Consider the following 14,146-nt stretch of genomic DNA (forward strand, 5'->3'; position numbering starts at 1 on the left):
ATCTATTGCCAATGGCTGATGATTTAACCAATCATGAGTATATAATGAAGTCTCCACTAAAACCCAATAGAAGGGCACCTGGGTGGCTCAGTTGGTTGAGCATCCAACTCTTGATTTTGGCTCAGGTCATGATCCCAGGGTCGTGGGATTGAGCCCTGCATCAGGCTCGGTGCTGAGCATGGAACCTCCTTAAGATTCTCCATCCCTCCCTCTCTCTCTCTCTGCCTCCCTCTCCCCTACTTGCATGTTCTTTCTTTCTAAAAAAAAATTTTTTTTAAAGGAGGGTCTTCACAGAGCTTCAAGATTGGTGAACAGGTGGAGATTTGGAGCCATATCAGGCTCACAGTGGACATGGAAGCTCCATGCCCTTCCCCCATACCTGGCCCTGTGTATCTCTTCCATCTGGATGCTCCTCAGTTATACCCTTTTATAACGAATCAGTAATCTTGTCAGAAAAAAAAAAGACATTTCTTTGAATTGTGTGAACCACTCTAGCAAATTAATCAAATCCCTGTAGAAGGTGATTGGAAACTGCAACCCATTTCAAGTGGGCCCAAAGCTCAGGTAACACCCAAGACTTGTGATTGGCACCCCAAATGGAGGGCATTCTTGCAGGACTGAGCCCTTGCCCTGTGGGATCTGTGTTATCTCCAGCACTGAGTGTCAGAATTGAGTTGACTTGTAGGGCACCCAGCTGATGTCCCAGTATGGCTTGCTGGTGTGGGGAAATCCTTACCACACACTGGAATTGGTGACCAGAATTTCAGGTGGTTGACTCCTTCCTGGGTTTTTCCATCATAGCCGGAACCATTTTAAATTTACATAAAAATTAGTTTTTCATACATCTCATGGAAAATCTCACTTTTCTAGAATTCAAAAGTAAACTATTCATGTGTGAGGTTATTTTGTCTACCTGCTGGATGGTGCTTCAAACATCACTCTTAAGTGCATTGCATGCATAGATTATTTTCTTGGATGCTAATACGTATCTTGTTTTTTATTCTTGTATCAGTATCACATTGGTTAAATTATTTTAGCTTTAACAAATGTCTCAGTATCCAACAATTTATGTCCTACTTCTTTGTCCATTCATTTGCAAAATGCTCTAGACTATTTCTGTCCTTAAAATTGTCCTTATAAATATTAGGGAAAAAGAAATCATTAAGCCAAACTACCAACAAGTTTATCTTTCTATTTATGCAAGTCCTTTTCTATCTTTTTGAAAGGATTTTTCATTTTTTCCTAGAGTTTATGCATTTTTTGTCAGGGATGGGCTGGAGTCTCTGTGGAATGTGTGGGTTCATAAAGTTGCCGCTGTGTGTTGGCGGGGAAGAAGGGGCTGCCACCATTCCTTGGTTCCCAGGGGCACCTTCTCTTCTGAGCCATGGGGAGACTTGCTGACCCTGAAGTTTGTCTCCTGTGCTGACTAGTGAACGGCATGGTCAGGAAGAGATTCCAGAACAGGTCTGAAGTCCTGCGCGTGCCATGCCTGGCACAGGCAGATTCCACAGGACATTCCTAACTATGGTCCTCACATCCCCCAGTCTCCCCATTCCAGTGTCTCTGAGAAAATTATCTTCCTGAGCTGGGATTTTCTGCTGAGTTCACGTGAGCAGGCTGAGCCTACAATTTCAACAATAGCTCAGACTAAAGCTCCTTAAAGCCAATGCTTCCTGGAGAGTTTCAGAGCCTAGGCTGCTGGTAATGTGATAGAAACAGTAGAGACCATGAAAAGGAGCCCAACATCCCTACTCATTAGGGAAATGCAGATCAAAACCACTAACATACCACTTCAGCTTTATGAGGAGATGGTCATCTGAAACCTCATGTATGCTAGTGGGAATGCAATCCTTTGCAGCCATATTGGAGAACAGTTTGGCACTTTATTCAGAAGTGTATAATAAAGTCATGATATGGCCCAGGCATTCAGCTATTAGGTATCAAACCAAAAGAAACTAAAATATATGTCCACACAAACAGCTTGTATAGGAGTGTTTATGGCAGCAATAGACACAATGCATAATAGACAGAAGGTGTCAACGACACAAATGTCCATCAGCTGATAAATACATAATGAATATATGGTGCATCCATACAGTGAAATACTAGTCACCAATTTAAAAAAGTGAACTACAGAGCTAGGTATAACTAGATGGACCTCAAAAACATATTACACCTAAGAATTCGGCAACAGAAGGCAATCACACGTTTGTTTTGACAGCCTATGCAATAAAATTGGAACCTTCCAGATAGATTAGCATGGGCTCCACACAAGGATGATATGCAACTAAGTGAAACATTCCATACATTTACAGATGGTGATGTTCCCACAGCAATGTGCATGCACCTAATGTGGGTGAATGGGGCACTTAAAATGGCACATGTTCAGTGTTACAGTGCACATGAAATACCCACAAGAAATCACCGCAGACAGAATGGAATTTGTGGCTACAAAGGGCTGAGCGCAGTGGCAACAGTGACTTCACTGCTGGTAGGTCCAAGGTTTCTCTGCAGATGATGGAAATGTGGTAAATTCAGTCATGATAGAGGCTGTCCAACTGTGGAACTATACTAAAGACCATGGAATTGTATACTGTAAATGAATGAACTTTGTGGCATGCAAATTATCTCAATAGTTTTGTTTTGCTTTGTTTTTAGAAAAAAACAGTATGAGGGAGAGCAACTGTGACCGACCTTTTAAGGTCGTTCTGTGCTCAGAGCAGACCCTCACACCCTCTAGGGTGTCCATGGTCTCCCTGTTTGTTTGTCACAGGCAGTAATGGGGGTGACAATAACGAGGGGCAGGGGCAGGTTTTTGTCTTAGGTCCCCATGGGCCTGTAGCACTGTGTCAGCATTGATGCTTTCATCCCACACTGAGCAGTAATAGTCAGCTTCGTCCTTAAGCTGTAGGCCCAATATGGTCAGAGAGGCTGTGTTCCCAGAGTGGGAGCCAGAGATCTGGAACTGTGAGAGCCTACTTGTCCTGAGCATCACAGTTTTGGGGCCACCGTGAGAAATCTGTTGGTACCAGCCCACATAATTTGTTCCAACATTGTTACTGTTTCCAGTGCAGGTGAGGGTGACCTTCTGTCCCACAGACCCTGACATGTATGCTCCCTATGTCAGTGGAGACTGTGCCCAGGACCCTGTAACAGAGCAGTGGAGACACAGACAGGGGAGTCTCAAGGAAGAAGAAGAAAAAAACAGAAGAAGAAGAAGGAGAAGGAGAGGACAAAGTGGAAGAAGTAGTCAACATGTAGTTAGCACTGCAGGATGGAGTGGATTGACTGTGGGGCCCAAGAAGGTTGGATCTCATGTTCCTGAGCCTGGGTCACTGGAGGAGCACTAGGACCTTTGGGTTGTGTTGGTCAGTGATGTCTGGCTTCATTCTGGATTGGAAACAAGTGCTGATGAGGTAGCATGATGTGGAGACAAAAAAGGAACCTTGGTCCCAGGGTACATGGTTGAGTCAATGATTTGGCTCATCTCTGGTTGAGTCCAGAGATTTGAGGAGATATCCCGGTAATGACGTGTCAAAATCATGTCATTCTGTCCACTGCTGTTGCTCCTTTGGGGGACAGTAGAGAGTGCATTTCTGTCCTGGGGTCTCTGTCCCTGATGGAGGCTGGATCAGCAGGGAGAGGTGTGGAGATCTGTGAGCACAGGGCAGGATCAACACTTCAGAGAGTGGGGCAGAGCTAGGGTACGATCCCTGCTGGAGCTCAGGAAGCATTCATCTGGGTGGTAAGTAAGAACAGGGAGGACTAGGGGCATCCAGTCTGTGGTGGCCACGACCTGACACCTTGATCCTTAAGTCGCCAATGAGGGCATATCTGTCTCACACTTCTTAGTCCATTCCACACCCTGAGGAATTGGGTCTGTGATGGTTAAATTATGTGTAGCTTGTGTAGGCCATGAGAGCCAGATGTTTGGTCTAACATGATTTTAGTAGTTTCTGCAAATATATATTTCACATGATATTAAGAAGTAAATGAGTAGGGGCACCTGGGTGGCTCAGTCAGTTAAGCAACTGACTCTTGATTTCAGATCAGGTCATGATCTCATGGTTCATAAGATTGAGCCCTGCATTAGGGTCTGAGCTGAAAGCACGGAGCCTGATTGGGATTCTCTCTCCCCTTCTCTCACTGCCTCCCGCCCCCACCCCCGTGCTCGCTCTCTCTCTCTCTCTCTCTCTCTCTCTCTCTCAAATAAAGGAATACATTTTAAAAAATGGAATTAAGTCAGTAGACTTTTATTAAAGCCAATTACCATCCATAATGCGAATGGGCCTCATCCAATCAGTTGAAGGCCTTGATGTAGAAAAGACTGACCTTGCACAGAAAGAAGGGATTCTGGGAACACATTGCCCTGAGAACAAAACTACAACATCTACACTTCCTCTCCTGGGTCTGTGGCCTTCCAGCCCACACTGTGGATTTTGGACTTGCCAACCTCTACAACAATGGCTAAAGAGTCCTTAAAATAAATATCTCAGATAGATTGATATGCACACATAGACATGCACATAGACATACATTATATTACACATACATATACACATGCATCTTATAGGTTCTTTTTCTTAGGAGAACCCTAACTCATGTGCAGTCCTTTATCCAAATCTCAGTCTTATTCTTTGTTTTTTTCTAGCCCTTTGCATGGTTCAATTCTACAGAGGGATCAAGACAACTGGTCAGGCAATGCTAAGTCTGTGCTCTAGGTCCTTCAAAGACCATGCGAAATCATGATCACAAGGTGATCACAGGTGTCAGGTGGTGGGGAAGTGACCACCATTGAAGTTTCTTGCAACTCTTTACCTTCTTTCTACCTCTGGGAAGAGAAGGTCATCATGTGAGTAATATACTTTCTGCTTTCTTTCTTTTTTTAATTTTTTAACGTTTATTTATTATTGAGAGATAGACACAGAGTGTGAGCAGGGGAGGGGTAGAGAGAGGGGGAGACACAGAATCCGAAGCAGGCTCCAGGCTCTGAGCTGTCAGCACAGAGCCTGACACGGTGCTTGAACTCACAATCTGTGAGATCATGACCTGAGCCGAAGTCAGTCGCCTAACCAACTGAGCCATCCAGGCGACCCTATACTTTCTGCTTTCTAACTCTCATGTGAATGCCTACATTTCATATCAACACCTCGTGCCTGGGAGTGAGTGTGTGTTGGTCTGGAATTGATCAGGTGCATGGACATCAGAATGGTCATGGGATTGAGCTATGATTTTATGAGATGGAAACAACCTGGCCCATGTCCCCTGCCCAGATGCCAGTGTCCATAGTCCATGTCCCAACTTGAATAACAAAGAGGGTAGAGGGAAGAAGAGGTGGTAGGCACGGCCATATTTGGTGAAATTTTATCATTTTCTTCTCCTATTTGAACCCCAAATCCCCAGCCATGTGATTAGTCAGTGACTAAGCCCAGTTCCAACCAGATAGCCACTGTATTACCCAAGCCACTCGGACAATCCCCTCCCTGGTCACCATGATGATTTCAGGGGAGATGGTGGAGTGATCTGGTCCAGGCAACTTGAAAACCGAAGTTTCTGGTCAGTGGGTCATGGAGGGCAAATCTCTCGTCCAGAGGGTGTGTTGTATGGACCTCATTCTGGGACTGCAGGGACATTTGTCCCACTCTGGGAAGTCAGCCTGAGACACAGTATGTTTTACTTCTGTTTCTTCTCTCTACTTCCAGACACTGTCAGTTCCCTGAGCAGGTGTACCCTCCATGTGTTTCCTTTGCTGTGTCCTGACCCCTTAGACCCAAGTCTGCCATGTAGCAAGGGTTCAGTAAAGGGTGTGAATGCATACCATTGGAAGAGTGGACTATCCTAAGCCAGACACAGCTGGACTCTGAGTCCTGGTTCTGTCCTGACCCCTTGATAAGGACTGAACTGTGTGCCCTCAAAACCCTATGTGGAAATCCTAACCCACATTGTGATGTTTGCAGATAAGGCACTGAGGCATGTAATTATGGATAAATGAGGTCATATGGGTGGTGTCCTAAAAAATAGGGATGATGTCTTTATAAGAAGAGGTAGAGACACCAGAGGGGAAAACACAAACAAGGCCATGTGAGCACCCAGGAAGAATGCCACCATCTGCAAGCCAAAGAGAGAGACCTCAGGAGAAATCAAAGCTGGCAACACCTTGAACTTGGACATTCAGCATCCAGAACTGTGAGAAAATCAGTATCTTTTGGATTAGCCACACAGTCTACGGTTTTATGTTACGGTAGCCCTAGCAGACAGGCACAAGCCTCAGGGACTCTGTCCCCAGGGCAATATCCCAGCGTACAGGAATTTCTGCTCAGTTTGCATGAAACAGAAAATGTGTACCTGCAAGGACAGGCTGCAGAGACACAGTTGAGAGGACAAGGACACATATCCTAGAGAAAGTTCCCTGAGTTGGGTTTCAGACCTCAGATTTAGGTCAAACAAAAGGGGAACCAGCTGTCTTGGCAGAAGATGGGGGCTGCAAAAGAAATCCCATCACTGCAGGGACAGCATGTTTTTGTCTCACTTCCCCACAGGCCTGGAGCACTGTGTGAGCACTGAGACTATCATCCCACGCTGAGCAGTAATAATCAGCCTCGTCCTCAGCCTGCAGCCCAGTGATGGTCAGGGTGCCTGAACTGCCAGACTTTGAGCCGGAGAATCTATCTGGGACCCCCGAGGGTTTGCTGTTATCCCAATAGATGACGGTTTTGGGGCCCATTCCTGGGACTTGTTGGTACCAGCTCACATCATTACCACCCCCGATGTTGGAGCTGCTTCCGGTGCAGGAAATGGTGATCCTCTGGCCTAGGGTCCCAGACACTGATGGTGGCTGAGTCAGCACAGACTGGGCCCAGGACCCTGCAAATGAGAGACACAGAGACCGTGATGCCGGGGTCTAGAGACAAGAGGAAAAAGCAGGACCCACATGTCCTCCAAGGGCCCCTTCCCTTGGCCTCACATCCAGTTACCTGTACAGTGAGCAAGTAGGGTGAGGAGAAGAGGGGTCCAGGCCATGGTGGAAGTCATCACTGTTCCTACCTTCTGTAACCCACGGTGTGCAGACCTCCCCTAATAGGTCTCTTCCCCTTTTCATTCTCTAAGAGGGGGAGGATCTGTCCATGCAAATGAGACTCATAGCTGTCTAACACTTCACTGGCCCTGGGTCAGGTCTCTCTGTTGAGGAGGTAAGGGGATGGGTATGGGAGGGGCTGTGTGGGGCCAGAGGGGTGTGGATGTCACCACTGTGAGCCCTGAACATAGGGCACAGGCAGTTCCAGGTGGCAGGTCCCAGCTCTGATCACCTTTTAACCCTTGAAATGGGCCGTATGTGTCCCTTGGTGGTCCAGGCCCAGACACAGCATTGTGTGACATGTGACTGGAGCTAGTCAGGCACACTTCCTGACATCCTACTGCTTTGTCCCCTATCCCCTGCTTTAGGGCCAGGTAACCCCTTATGTTGCCTCCCATTACCTCAAGGAAAGCTGTATACTCTACCCAGACTCTTCAAGGTCTGGCCATGGCTACCTTGGCTGTTCATGGGTCAGGGTCGAGGTGGCGTCTCTGCTCAGATTCCTTTTCAGTCAGGATCAAATCCAGAGCACTGTGCTACCCCATGAAGACGTGTCTCTTTCTGTGCAGGACACATGTTTTTTCTTCTTATGTGATTCCTTGCTTGTTACAAATTTAGCAGTGTATCTCCAACACACAAAAATATTTTTTCAAAGTCCGTTTTCCTGGTGAACTGTAAGTATTTTTGTTTTTTATCTGCTCTTTATTCAAGCTTCACCATTTTATTGGTCTTCTCACTAATAGATGAGTTGAATAGCATATTTTACACTTGTCCATTCTGTATTTGTATGAGAATCAGATATTTGGCTTTTTGAGTCTGGCTAATTCTGATCCCACTCCCAGGACACAGAAAAGGTTAAATGTGGTAGTGCCTTCTGTGACCTCCCTGTGAGGTGGAGTCTCTCAGCAATGATCCTGAGGTGACCTGGAGTGGCACTTACTGGGGACTGGAGCAGATGGGGAACCATCATGGGATGTGTACAGAGCATCTTGTGCTGGGCCTCTGGGACTGGTCCTCTCCTGAAGAAGGGACAGATGGAGGAGAAAACCACAGGTGGTCATGGGATGTCTTATGTTTTATAAGACATTAGAAAACTCTGGGAGTCAGAATTACAACCGTATGAGACAGAAACCCCATGGTCTGTGTCCCCTGCTCAGCTCTTAACGTACACAACACAAGACTCAAACATGAACCAGCTATGAGGGTGGAGGGCAGAGCTGGTAATAAAGAGCTGAGTGATATACAAGGTGGGGATGCTTGCACAAACCGTCTGACCTTTTCCTCTCCTATCCAGACCCACATCTTCCAGTCATGCTGTCAGAATGTGATTGATCCCAGCCCCAAATGCTGAGATGAACCTCATCTTTCTGGGAGAAATCAGATGAATTTCTTTCTGGTACCATGTTGATGGCAGGGAAGATGGTGTAAGAGATCCGGTCCAGTCCTGAAGGCTGGGATTCTTGATCAATGGGTCCAGGATGACGAGGATCTCTCATTCTGGATGGCTTGTTGTGTGGATGCGATACATGGGAATGCAGAGGCATTTTGTTCCTATGTGGGAAATCAGCCTGGGGACATGGGGGTCATGGAGAAGGGTTATCTCAGATAACTATCAGAGAAAGAAGAGTGAGTCCTGAAGGATTTCCCACTTGTTATCTGGAGAGGAAATATGCCTGTGTTTTATTTTCTTAAGTTTTATTTATTTATTTATTTTGAGAGAGAGAGAGAGAGAGAGAGAGAGAGAGAGAGAGAAGAGAAAATGAGTAGGGGAGGGGCAGAGAGAGAGAGAGTGAAAGAGAATCCCAAGCAGGCTCCACACTGCCAATGCAAAGCTGCCTGACATGGGGCTTGAACTCACAAACCGTGAGATCATGGCCTGAGCTGAAATCAAGAGTCAGATGCTTAAGCGACCCAACCACCCAGACACCCCGAAATATCCCCATGTTACCACTGAACAAGGCAGGGAGGTTGTTGATGCTTCCATCATGGGGGTGAACTTGGGGCCTCATCTCCATACCCCTGATCAAGAATGTTCTCCCTAGGGGAAGGAAAAAAAAAGAGGTTAGAGTGGGAGAGAGCCAAAGCATAAGAGACTGTTAAAAACTGAGAACAAACTGAGGGTTGATGGGGGGTGGGAGGGAGGGGAGGGTGGGTGATGGGTATTGAGGAGGGCACCTTTTGGGATGAGCACTGGGTGTTGTATGGAAACCAATTTGGCAATAAATTTCATATATTAAAAAAAAAAAAAAAGAATGTTCTCCCTAGGAGCTCACTCACATGCCATCCAGCTCCTAAGGGTTAGTTCGAAGCCACACCCCTTTCTTCGGTGCCTCCTTCCTCCCCAAACTTGCTGAGTCTGCCCATTATCCTCTAACAGCTACCGGTGTTCCCACTGGCTTCCTTCCTCCCTCCTCCTCATTCATGTTCACTTGAAACATCCGGACTTTTCTTCATAAGCTTGAATTAGATCCTGTGTCTTTTTGTCAAATGCTCCAGTGGCTCCTGTATCCACCTACGATACTCAACTCCCCTCACTCCATGGTAACATTTTACATGTGTTTATGCTTTTCCTGGTTTGTTTTCCCTTTCCCAGATAGCATCAGCTCCCTGAGGACAGGGACAATCCCTGTCTTGCCTACACTGTATCCTGAGCCTCTAGACCAAGTGTGGCACCAAGTATGTTTTAGTAAATAGTGTGGGATGAAGGAACTCTTGGTGAGTCAACTGTCCTAAGTCAAATGCAGTTGGACTCCTGTGTCTCTGGTTCTAACCTGACACTTCATGGACCTGGCCCCCAGGGAAGGCTGACCATTGCATCAAGGGATTTCTGCTCAATGCGAGATGGTATCGCAATATGTGTTGCCAAGGACTGGATTTGGGGACATAGTTTGAGAGGATGAGGACAGATTGTAAATTATGTACAGTTAGATGCAATAAGTGTCCAGAGAGTGAAGGGCCCACAAGAGGAGGAGGGAGGCTGCATCTTGATTCTTCACTGATCTGGAACAGTTTTTGTCCAGATGGCCCCATGTCTGGACCCAGCGGTCAGACTTGTCTTAGGACAGGACCTAAGAAATCATGCCTTGGCAGACCTGAAGCCAGAGGTTTCATCTCAGATAACAATGAGACAAGATCTCCCCAGTCCATATTTCTATGGCTTCCACATATGTGTTTTGTGCCAGGCCACAATTTCATCTCATGTTGCTGCTTTTTCTGCTACAGATGATTTTGCCCTTGAGATCTGACCCCAACCTCATGGATGGATGAGTCTGTAGATCCTGGGAACAGGAACCTAAATTACAGAAAATATGGGGGGCAGGGATATTTGGAGTTCCTTATTACTTGGTCCAAAGCCTAACTCACTTTGGGGATTTAGAGCACAAAGCTCGGGATGCCAGCAAGGTTAATGAATGGGGAGGGAATGGCAGAAAGGAGAAAATAAATCTGAATACAAATTGAGAAGGAAACCCTGGGCGTTCCTCTGCTACATCGGTGCAGGAGACTTGATACACATTTGCTAAGATACACACTCATTTTAAATTTCCTCACAGATCAGATCATTCCTTACAAGATCATGTAGATCTTGCCTTACATTGACAAGTTAGTAGAAAGAATCCATGAAAACTGTCATTGTAGACAGATGAAATTGGGCGTGGGTGCTCAAGGAGCTAGAATCTCATTTCCTCCTAGGCCTGGGACATGGGGCCTTTCATTGTGCTGGTCAGGGGGGTTCAAATTCATCCTTAAGTTGCAGTCAAGAACTTTAGCACACAAGACTTCTCCAGTAGGCATGACTTCCCACTACATATGCCTCCACAAGACCAGGTAAACAACATCCCATGTGGGGTAGGGATACACCCACATGCCTTCCAAGAGAGGCCAAGGCAGCCATCGGAGGTGACCTCTTTTTGGTCAGTTTCCTCAGACTGTCTTCCCGGGAATTATGGATACAAGTTCCACTTGTAACCCTTGAAAATACAGAGTTTCTGAGATCACTTGCTGCCCTCTTCATGTACCTGTCTTCTGGCCCCAATTCTCCAACAAGTTACAAGTCACAGGGTCCTTCGCCAGGTTGAAGTGATGAACAGAAACCATCGCCCCAGATGCACGCTGTGGGGGGCACTATATAGACTCGTCGCCAGGGGTCCCCAGCAACAGGCCTGTTGCACTCACACTCTGTGCTTCGGCCTTCGGACAGAGGGTCCTCTACCCGGTCCGTGTCCTTGGTTGACACTGCATGTCTGTGCTGTCACCCTGACTTGTTTCTTCTGACTTCAGACCAACTTCCTGGGCCTTATCCTCCTCAGAGACAAGCTGGCCTGAGGACACAGGGCAGGATTCTCCCAGGGCTATATTCTAGTCACATGTTTTCTTAGTGTTTCTACTTTCTTTTCTTTTTTTCTTTTCTAAAATTCCCCACCATTTCAAGGACATTTTACCAAAGCTATTACAATGATTGTATTGGTCAATTCTGGGAGGATTGACATCTTTACCAAGTTGAATATTTAGACCCATAAGCCAGATAGATCTGTACATGTATTTAAACCTTTAATCTCCCTTTGAATGGTTTATAATTTTTAGTGCATAAAATTCTCAAATTCTTTCAGATCTTTCCTTATATGTTTCATATTTTTGATGCTATTGTAGATGATATTATTTCTAATTTTCATTTTTGGAGGTTGATGCTAGAATAGATAATACAATTCCCACGTGCGTGTGGGGGTTACATCACAACCCCAAATGGAAACACTCAGACCAGAAGCATATCTGAGTCACTCTACACTCTCCAGAGAGCATGGCCGGAATCAGCCTTTTCATTCTTATCCAATTTCTTCATTAAGAGCTATTAATTTCTGAGCATGGGATTACTTCCAGTGCAACATTAACAGGGTGAGACTATATTATCAATGGATTAATCCAAATTTTGATCTGAAGAAAAGTATGTGATACTATCAGATCAAGTGGACTGAGGAAACTCAGGTGCTGACAGAAGAAATGACAACGCTATTGACCCCCTAACCCAGGCATGGTAGAGCCCCTGTTGTGAGGGGCACACCAGGTCAGGAGGGTGCAGGCCAGGTTTTTGTTTCACTTCCCCATAGATCTGGAGCACAGTGGAAGTCTTTAGAAGGAGGGTAGCTGGGTCATCCCCTGCTGGCACAGGGAACCTGTAAACACAGACCCTCATGGGAAACGGGGCAGCGGAAAAGGTTAAGCTGCTTGGTGGTCTGTGACAGTGAGGGTGACACCCACTCAAGAGCTTCCATGGATCTGGAGATGTCCCTACCTGTGCGGTGAGCCGGGAGCACCAGGAGCACAAGGAGAAGGGTCCAGGCCATGATGGATGCTCCTCCTGCAGCCCCAGATCAGGGCGGGCATGTAGCGGTTTCTTTTGTCTTCTCCATGGACTCATGGGGACCAGCTGTTCACACAGATTTCCGTCCTGCCTACTAGCTGAAGTGTCAGCTTAGTCCCTTAGAAAGAGGGGGCTGATTTCCACAGAGACTCAGAGTTTGTCTCCTGGGAGGGACCAGGGAAGAAGCAGCTGCCGGAACCTTCCACACACCTGTGAGCAGCAGACCCCTCCCAGCCAGAGGGGACACAGCTGCTGAGTCCCCACTAGCACACATAGGCAAAAGTGTGGGCGCCCTAAGGGGGCTGTAGGGTACACAGCAGGGGGCCCCCAGTGTGCTCTTCCTGGGGAGGCTGACAGTGCTCCCTGCTGCCCACAGGTAAAGCTTCAGTCTGTCCCTGGAAAGGATGTCAGGGACACTGACCTGACAGCCTGGCCACGTCAGACCACAAGCATCCACGTGCCATATGCCCTAGTGCCCAAAGGTAACTCATGTGAACAAACAGCCTTCCCACCGAGAGTTTCTGTGTTAGAGAAAGAAATGTGGTGAATCACCACCAAGCACCATGAATGGGGCCACAGTGGGTTGAGAAGGCAGCGGTTTCTGGAAGCACACACCTGAGCTGCTGTCTCAGGTGGGCCACGTGAGGGAGGAGACTGGTTCTCTGGGTGGAGAGTTGGGACCAGGGTTCCTACAGCAAGACAAATAAAACACACTACCTTCCCAGAAGAAAGAAGGAATTGGAGGTGGGTGGGCCATCAGATATGATGTGTTGAGGGGACGGAAACTACGTCATTTGACAGCAGCTTTGAGCAAATGGAATGTAAGTGCAAAAGGGGTGAGGACATTTGACGCCTAAATGTAAAAGTACTTCTATGTCAGAGTGAGGTGCTTGGCTTTTATTTTATTTGTGTTTCTTAGAGATTGAAAACGGGAGAAATATTGTTGAAATGCCACATATTGTTTTTATTATTAATTCTGTTTAACTTTTCAGCTTTTCCAAGTATAATAAAAAAATCAAACATTGTATGCACTTAAGGCACAGAATGGAGATTGGATATACATTAAAACTGTGAGGTGAAACAATCAAGCTAATCAATACATTTATCACTTCATATACATGCCAGTTTTCTATTTTTCTTCCTCCCTCCCTCCCTTCCTTCCTTTCTTTACTCTTTTCTTCTTTCTTTCTTTCTTTCTTTCTTTCTTTCTTTTCTCTCTTTTCTTCTTTCTTTCTTCTCTCTCTTTTCTTCTTTCTTTCTTTCTTTCTTTCTTTCTTTCTTTCTTTCTCCTCTCTCTTTTCTTCTTTCTTTCTTCTCTTTTCTTCTTTCTTTCTTCTCTCTCTTTTCTTCTTTCTTTCTTTCTCCTCTCTCTTTTCTTCTTTCTTTCTTCTCTCTTCTTTCTTTCTTTCTTTCTTTCTTTCTTTCTTTCTTTCTTCCATTCCTTCTTTTTTTCATGAGAACCCTTAAGATCTATCCTGTCTGCAAATTTCAAATCTACAGTACAGTATTATTAACTAAGAAACTTTCACTTTAGACAGACATTCTGGTGTCAGTTTCAACAATGTGCCTGACTACAACAGAGCAGGCAAGGCCGTGTCCGGAGGGCCTGAGGGCTGAGTATACAGGGAATCTGGAGGAGGAAGATGAGCAAGTAGGGCCCACAAGGAAGAGCATGGAGAGGTGACCGTGGCCCTGGACTGAGGGTGAGGGAAAGG

The 14,146-nt window shown here is 46.2% G+C and overlaps 1 protein-coding gene, 1 non-coding gene and 1 gene segment (V, D, J or C); 1 reads left to right on the forward strand and 2 right to left on the reverse strand.

Annotated features, from left to right (window-relative positions):
• The window catches only part of LOC124518350 (immunoglobulin lambda-1 light chain-like), a 677,956-nt gene that overhangs the window by 629,681 nt on the left and 34,129 nt on the right, over positions 1 to 14,146 (reverse strand).
• The window catches only part of LOC124518353 (immunoglobulin lambda-1 light chain-like), a 721,987-nt gene that overhangs the window by 596,952 nt on the left and 110,889 nt on the right, over positions 1 to 14,146 (reverse strand). The gene's annotated exons all lie outside the window — the stretch shown is intronic.
• On the forward strand, positions 2,208 to 2,311 carry LOC124518559 (U6 spliceosomal RNA). The gene has a single exon (XR_006963689.1). It is a non-coding gene; the product is annotated as a U6 spliceosomal RNA (small nuclear RNA).

The sequence above is a fragment of the Lynx rufus genome, unplaced genomic scaffold (assembly GCF_022079265.1).
Source record: "Lynx rufus isolate CCGP_SWC_20201006 ecotype Redwood Valley unplaced genomic scaffold, mLynRuf1.p SCAF_24, whole genome shotgun sequence".
In the NCBI taxonomy this organism is placed as follows: domain Eukaryota; kingdom Metazoa; phylum Chordata; class Mammalia; order Carnivora; family Felidae; genus Lynx; species Lynx rufus.